At 44.0% G+C, this 9,228-nt stretch overlaps 9 non-coding genes across 9 annotated transcripts; 5 read left to right on the forward strand and 4 right to left on the reverse strand.

Moving 5' to 3' along the window:
* The first annotated feature begins 2,040 nt into the window (after positions 1 to 2,040).
* Positions 2,041 to 2,112, forward strand: trnap-ugg (transfer RNA proline (anticodon UGG)). The gene has a single exon. It is a non-coding gene; the product is annotated as a tRNA-Pro (tRNA).
* A 130-nt stretch (positions 2,113 to 2,242) lies between these two features.
* trnad-guc (transfer RNA aspartic acid (anticodon GUC)) lies at positions 2,243 to 2,314 on the forward strand. The gene has a single exon. It is a non-coding gene; the product is annotated as a tRNA-Asp (tRNA).
* Positions 2,315 to 2,388: 74 nt separating this feature from the next.
* trnag-gcc (transfer RNA glycine (anticodon GCC)) lies at positions 2,389 to 2,459 on the reverse strand. The gene has a single exon. It is a non-coding gene; the product is annotated as a tRNA-Gly (tRNA).
* A 563-nt stretch (positions 2,460 to 3,022) lies between these two features.
* On the reverse strand, positions 3,023 to 3,094 carry trnae-uuc (transfer RNA glutamic acid (anticodon UUC)). The gene has a single exon. It is a non-coding gene; the product is annotated as a tRNA-Glu (tRNA).
* A 2,275-nt stretch (positions 3,095 to 5,369) lies between these two features.
* Positions 5,370 to 5,443, forward strand: trnan-guu (transfer RNA asparagine (anticodon GUU)). The gene has a single exon. It is a non-coding gene; the product is annotated as a tRNA-Asn (tRNA).
* A 2,380-nt stretch (positions 5,444 to 7,823) lies between these two features.
* Positions 7,824 to 7,895, forward strand: trnap-ugg (transfer RNA proline (anticodon UGG)). Its single transcript has one exon. It is a non-coding gene; the product is annotated as a tRNA-Pro (tRNA).
* Positions 7,896 to 8,025: 130 nt separating this feature from the next.
* On the forward strand, positions 8,026 to 8,097 carry trnad-guc (transfer RNA aspartic acid (anticodon GUC)). The gene has a single exon. It is a non-coding gene; the product is annotated as a tRNA-Asp (tRNA).
* Positions 8,098 to 8,171: 74 nt separating this feature from the next.
* Positions 8,172 to 8,242, reverse strand: trnag-gcc (transfer RNA glycine (anticodon GCC)). Its single transcript has one exon. It is a non-coding gene; the product is annotated as a tRNA-Gly (tRNA).
* Positions 8,243 to 8,805: 563 nt separating this feature from the next.
* Positions 8,806 to 8,877, reverse strand: trnae-uuc (transfer RNA glutamic acid (anticodon UUC)). The gene has a single exon. It is a non-coding gene; the product is annotated as a tRNA-Glu (tRNA).
* Positions 8,878 to 9,228: the final 351 nt, after the last annotated feature.

Here is a 9,228-nt window from a genome sequence, read left to right on the forward strand (position 1 = left end):
GGTAAAATGAACATTTTTGTATTATTCTATAAACTACTGACAACATTTCTCCCAAATTCCAAATAAAAATATTGTCATTTAGAGCATTTATTTGCAGAAAATGACAACTGGTCAAAATAACAAAAAAGATGCAGTGTTGTCAGACCTCGAATAATGCAAAGAAAATAAGTTCATATTCATTTTTAAAAAAACACAATACTAATGTTTTAACTTAGGAAGAGTTCAGAAATCAATACTTGTTGGAATAACCCTGATTTTCAAGCACAGATTTCATGCGTCTTGGCATGCTCTCCACCAGTCTTTCACATTGATGTTGGGTGGCTTTATGCCACTCCTGGCGCAAAAATTCAAGCAGCTCGGCTTTGTTTGATAGCTTGTGTCCATCCATCTTCCTCTTGATCACATTCCAGAGGTTTTCAATGGGGTTCAGGTCTGGAGATTGGGCTGCCCATGACAGGGTCTTGATCTGGTGGTCCTCCATCCACACCTTGATTGACCTGGCTGTGTGGCATGGAGCACTGTCCTGCTGGAAAAACCAATCCTCAGAGTTGGGGAACATTTTCAGAGCAGAAGGAAGCAAGTTTTCTTCCAGGACAACCTTGTACTTGGCTTGATTCATGCGTCCTTCACAAAGACAAATCTGCCCGATTCCAGCCTTGCTGAAGCACCCCCAGATGAGTCCAATTTTCAGCTTTGCCCAACACCTGGTCGTCTAATGGTTAGACGGAGACCTGGAGAGGCCTACAAGCCACAGTGTCTCGCACCCACTGTGAAATGTGGTGGAGGATCGGTGATGATCTGGGGGTGCTTCAGCAAGGCTGGAATCGGGCAGCTTTGGCATGAATCAAGCCAAGTACAAGGTTGTCCTGGAAGAAAACTTGCTTCCTTCTGCTCTGTCACGTTAATTTCCAGCTTCCCAGCATCAGGCCATTCCTGCAACCTTCTTGTTCCTGGATTTGCACTTCTTCATTTGCCCCCTTCATCAAGGCACTTAATACAACTTTCAAAGTCCATTTCATTCAATTTGAGCTTCCAGGCACAAATAATAATGTCCTACGATTATCAACATTTCAGTCAAAGCGTCCTCCCACAACGCAATAGACAATACACTCTTAGACTGCTCCTGATCAAATCAATAGGATGGCTTGAAGTTTGCATGCAGTGGAAATTGGTATTTGAGAGTTAAGGCGTTTAAGATGATGTCGCGATGGGAATGTGAATAGAGTCAGTTATATCTGCATCACTCTGTATATATACCCCATACCCCTAGACCAACGAGCCAGCTGCCGGTTTTATCCGGCGGCCGACGCGTGATACAGTACTTCAAAAAATAAATAGAAAAAAAGGAGGCACTGCAACGTCCGCTCACAGGAGCAGTCCCAATACTGGAGCGACACGGGGGTTTTGACCTGCTCCGTTCCCGACCTGGGCCGGTTCACCCCTCCTTAGACGACCTGGCATTCACAAGCTCCCCCAGAAATGCCATGTCGATGCCGTGCTAAGTGCGGACTCCCGATCGGCACAGCCAGTTGCAGCACAGAGCTTTCGTGCTCAAGCGATCCGCCAGCCTCAACCTGCCCCTGTAGCTGGGATTACAGACACACGCCACGGCGCCCGGCGTGAGCGAGAACGGCTAGAAGGCAATTCAAATCCCCTTGTCTGAAATGAGAGCGAGAGTACTCGCGCAGTTCTCCACTGACGTGGCAGCTTTTAATGCCGATTCCATTAAAAGCATTGCCGGGTCCTGCTGTAGGGGTAAACACTGTGACCAGATGAATGTATTGAAAAAGTGTTACGTGAAACACATGTGAATCCTAGTTTTCGTGCTGCGAATTTAAAAAAAAAAAAAAAAAAAAAAAAAGCAGCACTATAAGAATGCCAAAAAATAAAGAAAGTTGCGTTGGCGAGTATTAAGCCCCCCTCCTCTGAGGTGCCAGCAGCATTCCGCACCGGCAGACGGAACGGGACTCTGGTCATGCTGCACTTATTTTGCTGCCAGAGACTGTATCACGCGTCGGCCGCCGGATAAAACCGGCAGCTGGCTCGTTGGTCTAGGGGTATGATTCTCGCTTTGGGTGCGAGAGGTCCCGTGTTCAAATCCCGGACGAGCCCGAATTTTTTTTTGTTTTGTTTTGTACTATACTGTTTTCGATCCGTAAACCGACATTAAGCTCAGCAGGCAGTTTTGACTTAGTCGCTTTGCAACTAAATGCGTTGCCATATTGGCAGGTAGCGTGTGCCTTCCTCGTTAGTATAGTGGTCAGTATCCCCGCCTGTCACGCGGGAGACCGGGGTTCAATTCCCCGACGGGGAGATTTTTTTTTACTGATTGAAGGCAGGTGCGTGCTGCTGTAATTGTATACATAAAGTGAAAAAGAAAAAGAAGGTTGCATTGGCCGGGAATCGAACCCGGGCCTCCCGCGTGGCAGGCGAGAATTCTACCACTGAACCACCAATGCTCGCGTGACGTTTTAATTACTCCTTATTGGCTAGGTGTTACACAAGCAGACAATTCGGTTTCAATATATTCCATATTACAAGGCGTGTCACAGCAACAGCTTTGCAGACTCAACAAAGACTGCAGTCCTCGTTTAACCATTGTGCAATCAGCCCTCAGCCCACGCCTCCATTCGGAGACCAAACCACACAATTCTTTGGAAAGACAGAGTTTTGCTCTATTAAACGCCCGGGAGCGAGAGGATGCTGCCTGACCCGTCGGGAGCGAGTGTCAGATTGTTGTATGTTATGTGTCTAAACTGCTCTTTCTCTCACTTTTACGTCACCCCTCTCAAGCCCTCGTAGGCAACCAGTGAAATGTGAGGTGATGTGAATAGAGTCAAATACATTGCATCATTCTGTGTGTGTGTGTGTATATATATATATATATATATATATATATATATATATATATATATATATATATATATATATATATACATTTCAAGTAACTAGCTTTATTATTATAATGAAAACACTTTACACATGACCACAGTTCTGTAACAAAATGACAATAACAAAGATGTTCCCATACCGGGAGTCGAACCCGGGCCGCCTGGGTGAAAACCAGGAATCCTAACCGCTAGACCAAATGGGAAGCGGAGGAGCAACCTCCTCGACATGCAGCAGTAGCTAGTATACAGAACAATGATTGGTAAAAAACCACTAATATTTCATTACAAACACGTTACAAATTAAAGCAAACTTCAAGCCATTTATATTTATTCTCAATTAACAGAAACTCTTCAATTGCTAAAAAATATATAAAAAATTCCATTTTTGCTTCTCGGAAGGCATACGATGGAGGGCGCACTGCAGTTTTTCAGTCTGGGGAATATTACAAATTAGGAGACTTTGCTTTAAAATGCACATGTAGGGCGGGCGAGTCTGTTACAAAGAATTGCCACACTGTATGTATCTCCATAATGCGTTGGGACTAAATACGCCGATACATTAAAACTACTTGGAGAATGCGGGCATCGATCCCGCTACTTCTCGCATGCTAAGCGAGCGCTCTACCATTTGAGCTAATTCCCCTTGATTTATGCCAGCGATTCTCATAGGCTCCATCGCAGCTTGATACGAGCAATTCAGATTGTCTCGGCAATGTAGTCTGCCAATTGCAAATTCAAAAAATAAATTAATTAACTAAATAGCAAATATTTCGACGAGAGGTATGTTTTCAATTTCTTCAAAAAGTAGTCTCAGCTCGAAGTTTCAGTCGCTTTAAAATCCACCTCTGTGTCCCGATGCAGCAGCGCTGTGTGCTGTGGCTCGAGCTTGTTTGACGAGGCAGGCAATGCAACAAAAATGCAATCTGTGTTAGGAACACTATTTTAGTCTGATTTAAAATGGAAATTAAAATAGTATTGAGTGCTGACAAGAGTTGGTATCAGCTGTTGATTTCCTTGAAACAATCTTTCCGAGCGCTCGCTTAGCATGCGAGAAGTAGCAGGATCGATGCCCGCATTCTCCAAGTAGTTTTAATGTATCGGCGTATTTAGTCCCAACGCATTATGGAGATACATACAGTGTGGCAATTCTTTGTAACAGACTCTCCCGCCCTAACAAGCGAAACGTTCAACAGCTCGGAAACACCATAATAGAATCCGATGCCTTTACTAATGCGTTTCGAAACTGTTAAGTTTTCTCCCAAATGCGGTTCTCAACAAATGTTTTTTTTTTTTTGTATTCCTTCCAGAGTAAGTCCAAAAGGCAAACACTGGAACTGCCTCAACAAACGCTTAGCTCTAAAACGTGTACATTGAAAGTCTATTAACATCTTTAACACAAGAATCTGTATTCCAATAGCGGTTTATCCACAGAGTGATCAATAAAGTGGCTGCTGGCTTTGTTTAAATATTAACATTAAATATGTTTTCAGGATTCACGCGTATTCTGAACAAGCACAATAGAATATGGTAGTGAAAGGACAAGAAAATAACAGGTTTATTGGCTCTGGTCTTGTATCATCACCCTGACTACTGTCCGTAAGAAAGTGGCATAAATAAAAACGTCATTATTCACCCGATACGCATGCCAGCGTCAGTGACACACTGTCGCTGGAGGTGAAAAGCGCTCAGTGCCTACTGGCGCTGGTGTGTAACACCTGTAACATGATAAACCAGCGCTCAGTGTATAACACCTGTAACATGATAAACCAGCGCTCAGTGTATAACACCTGTAACATGTTAAACCAGCGCTCAGTGTATAACACCTGTAACATGATAAACCAGCGCTCAGTGTATAACACCTGTAACATGATAAACCAGCGCTCAGTGTATAACACCTGTAACATGATAAACCAGCGCTCAGTGTATAACACCTGTAACATGTTAAACCAGCGCTCAGTGTATAACACCTGTAACATGATAAACCAGCGCTCAGTGTATAACACCTGTAACATGATAAACCAGCGCTCAGTGTATCACACCTGTAACATGATAAACCAGCGCTCAGTGTATAACACCTGTAACATGTTAAACCAGCGCTCAGTGTATAACACCTGTAACATGATAAACCAGCGCTCAGTGCCGCACCGCCGCGGACCAGCAGCCAATTGCAAGCTAGCAAGCCAATATAGAAAGTGTCACATGACAAGTGTTCGTGTGGTGTTTTAGCTTGCTGAAATCATCTTCTATAGAAACTTTATTTTTTATTTTTGATGGCCCACATTGTAAGTGATATTCTGGAAGACGAGACTCCCTTTTCAAAGCGCGTAGAAACAAGCAATCAGCAGCGGCAGTGCTTCCCGGCAGCTTTTGTCGAAATTCTCTTTTTATATTTCTTTTCTGTTAACATTAGTTTATGTTTCTGCTCCCTCGATCACGTTGTGCAGTATCTCCCGTATATGCTGGCGGTTTAACAGTTTGGTCTCTGTGGCGCAATCGGTTAGCGCGTTCGGCTGTTAACCGAAAGGTTGGTGGTTCAAGCCCACCCAGGGACGGTGCTTTTTGCATTTCTTAATCACATTAGAAAATGGCACTGTAATACATTACTATTTCCTTTGGTTTAAATATGTTTGGTACAAAGGGGAGACAATTAACACTTAACAAGCTGCCGATATGTTCTCAATTGGCACTTGTGTTCTTAAAGGCATAGCGTTCATTTAAATTAAATAGGTTCTACAATGCAAAAGCAAGTTTTGGCATTTTTGCATTGCCTGCCTCGTCAAACAAGCTCGAGCCACAGCACAGTGCTGATGCATATACAGCTCTGGAAAAAATTAAGAGACCACTGCATAATTATCAGTTTCTCTGGTTTTACTATCTATAGGTATGTGTTTGGGTAAAATGAACATTTTTGTATTATTCTATAAACTACTGACAACATTTCTCCCAAATTCCAAATAAAAATATTGTCATTTAGAGCATTTATTTGCAGAAAATGACAACTGGTCAAAATAACAAAAAAGATGCAGTGTTGTCAGACCTCGAATAATGCAAAGAAAATAAGTTCATATTCATTTTTAAAAAAACACAATACTAATGTTTTAACTTAGGAAGAGTTCAGAAATCAATACTTGTTGGAATAACCCTGATTTTCAAGCACAGATTTCATGCGTCTTGGCATGCTCTCCACCAGTCTTTCACATTGATGTTGGGTGGCTTTATGCCACTCCTGGCGCAAAAATTCAAGCAGCTCGGCTTTGTTTGATAGCTTGTGTCCATCCATCTTCCTCTTGATCACATTCCAGAGGTTTTCAATGGGGTTCAGGTCTGGAGATTGGGCTGCCCATGACAGGGTCTTGATCTGGTGGTCCTCCATCCACACCTTGATTGACCTGGCTGTGTGGCATGGAGCACTGTCCTGCTGGAAAAACCAATCCTCAGAGTTGGGGAACATTTTCAGAGCAGAAGGAAGCAAGTTTTCTTCCAGGACAACCTTGTACTTGGCTTGATTCATGCGTCCTTCACAAAGACAAATCTGCCCGATTCCAGCCTTGCTGAAGCACCCCCAGATGAGTCCAATTTTCAGCTTTGCCCAACACCTGGTCGTCTAATGGTTAGACGGAGACCTGGAGAGGCCTACAAGCCACAGTGTCTCGCACCCACTGTGAAATGTGGTGGAGGATCGGTGATGATCTGGGGGTGCTTCAGCAAGGCTGGAATCGGGCAGCTTTGGCATGAATCAAGCCAAGTACAAGGTTGTCCTGGAAGAAAACTTGCTTCCTTCTGCTCTGTCACGTTAATTTCCAGCTTCCCAGCATCAGGCCATTCCTGCAACCTTCTTGTTCCTGGATTTGCACTTCTTCATTTGCCCCCTTCATCAAGGCACTTAATACAACTTTCAAAGTCCATTTCATTCAATTTGAGCTTCCAGGCACAAATAATAATGTCCTACGATTATCAACATTTCAGTCAAAGCGTCCTCCCACAACGCAATAGACAATACACTCTTAGACTGCTCCTGATCAAATCAATAGGATGGCTTGAAGTTTGCATGCAGTGGAAATTGGTATTTGAGAGTTAAGGCGTTTAAGATGATGTCGCGATGGGAATGTGAATAGAGTCAGTTATATCTGCATCACTCTGTATATATACCCCATACCCCTAGACCAACGAGCCAGCTGCCGGTTTTATCCGGCGGCCGACGCGTGATACAGTACTTCAAAAAATAAATAGAAAAAAAGGAGGCACTGCAACGTCCGCTCACAGGAGCAGTCCCAATACTGGAGCGACACGGGGGTTTTGACCTGCTCCGTTCCCGACCTGGGCCGGTTCACCCCTCCTTAGACGACCTGGCATTCACAAGCTCCCCCAGAAATGCCATGTCGATGCCGTGCTAAGTGCGGACTCCCGATCGGCACAGCCAGTTGCAGCACAGAGCTTTCGTGCTCAAGCGATCCGCCAGCCTCAACCTGCCCCTGTAGCTGGGATTACAGACACACGCCACGGCGCCCGGCGTGAGCGAGAACGGCTAGAAGGCAATTCAAACCCCCTTGTCTGAAATGAGAGCGAGAGTACTCGGGCAGTTCTCCACTGACGTGGCAGCTTTTAATGCCGATTCCATTAAAAGCATTGCCGGGTCCTGCTGTAGGGGTAAACACTGTGACCAGATGAATGTATTGAAAAAGTGTTACGTGAAACACATGTGAATCCTAGTTTTCGTGCTGCGAATTTAAAAAAAAAAAAAAAAAAAAAAAAAGCAGCACTATAAGAATGCCAAAAAATAAAGAAAGTTGCGTTGGCGAGTATTAAGCCCCCCTCCTCTGAGGTGCCAGCAGCATTCCGCACCGGCAGACGGAACGGGACTCTGGTCATGCTGCACTTATTTTGCTGCCAGAGACTGTATCACGCGTCGGCCGCCGGATAAAACCGGCAGCTGGCTCGTTGGTCTAGGGGTATGATTCTCGCTTTGGGTGCGAGAGGTCCCGTGTTCAAATCCCGGACGAGCCCGAATTTTTTTTTGTTTTGTTTTGTACTATACTGTTTTCGATCCGTAAACCAACATTAAGCTCAGCAGGCAGTTTTGACTTAGTCGCTTTGCAACTAAATGCGTTGCCATATTGGCAGGTAGCGTGTGCCTTCCTCGTTAGTATAGTGGTCAGTATCCCCGCCTGTCACGCGGGAGACCGGGGTTCAATTCCCCGACGGGGAGATTTTTTTTTACTGATTGAAGGCAGGTGCGTGCTGCTGTAATTGTATACATAAAGTGAAAAAGAAAAAGAAGGTTGCATTGGCCGGGAATCGAACCCGGGCCTCCCGCGTGGCAGGCGAGAATTCTACCACTGAACCACCAATGCTCGCGTGACGTTTTAATTACTCCTTATTGGCTAGGTGTTACACAAGCAGACAATTCGGTTTCAATATATTCCATATTACAAGGCGTGTCACAGCAACAGCTTTGCAGACTCAACAAAGACTGCAGTCCTCGTTTAACCATTGTGCAATCAGCCCTCAGCCCACGCCTCCATTCGGAGACCAAACCACACAATTCTTTGGAAAGACAGAGTTTTGCTCTATTAAACGCCCGGGAGCGAGAGGATGCTGCCTGACCCGTCGGGAGCGAGTGTCAGATTGTTGTATGTTATGTGTCTAAACTGCTCTTTCTCTCACTTTTACGTCACCCCTCTCAAGCCCTCGTAGGCAACCAGTGAAATGTGAGGTGATGTGAATAGAGTCAAATACATTGCATCATTCTGTGTGTGTGTGTGTATATATTTATATATATATATATATATATATATATATATATATATATATATATATATATATATATACATTTCAAGTAACTAGCTTTATTATTATAATGAAAACACTTTACACATGACCACAGTTCTGTAACAAAATGACAATAACAAAGATGTTCCCATACCGGGAGTCGAACCCGGGCCGCCTGGGTGAAAACCAGGAATCCTAACCGCTAGACCAAATGGGAAGCGGAGGAGCAACCTCCTCGACATGCAGCAGTAGCTAGTATACAGAACAATGATTGGTAAAAAACCACTAATATTTCATTACAAACACGTTACAAATTAAAGCAAACTTCAAGCCATTTATATTTATTCTCAATTAACAGAAACTCTTCAATTGCTAAAAAATATATAAAAAATTCCATTTTTGCTTCTCGGAAGGCATACGATGGAGGGCGCACTGCAGTTTTTCAGTCTGGGGAATATTACAAATTAGGAGACTTTGCTTTAAAATGCACATGTAGGGCGGGCGAGTCTGTTACAAAGAATTGCCACACTGTATGTATCTCCATAATGCGTTGGGACTAAATACGCCG

Source organism: Acipenser ruthenus, unplaced genomic scaffold, assembly GCF_902713425.1.
Source record: "Acipenser ruthenus unplaced genomic scaffold, fAciRut3.2 maternal haplotype, whole genome shotgun sequence".
In the NCBI taxonomy this organism is placed as follows: domain Eukaryota; kingdom Metazoa; phylum Chordata; class Actinopteri; order Acipenseriformes; family Acipenseridae; genus Acipenser; species Acipenser ruthenus.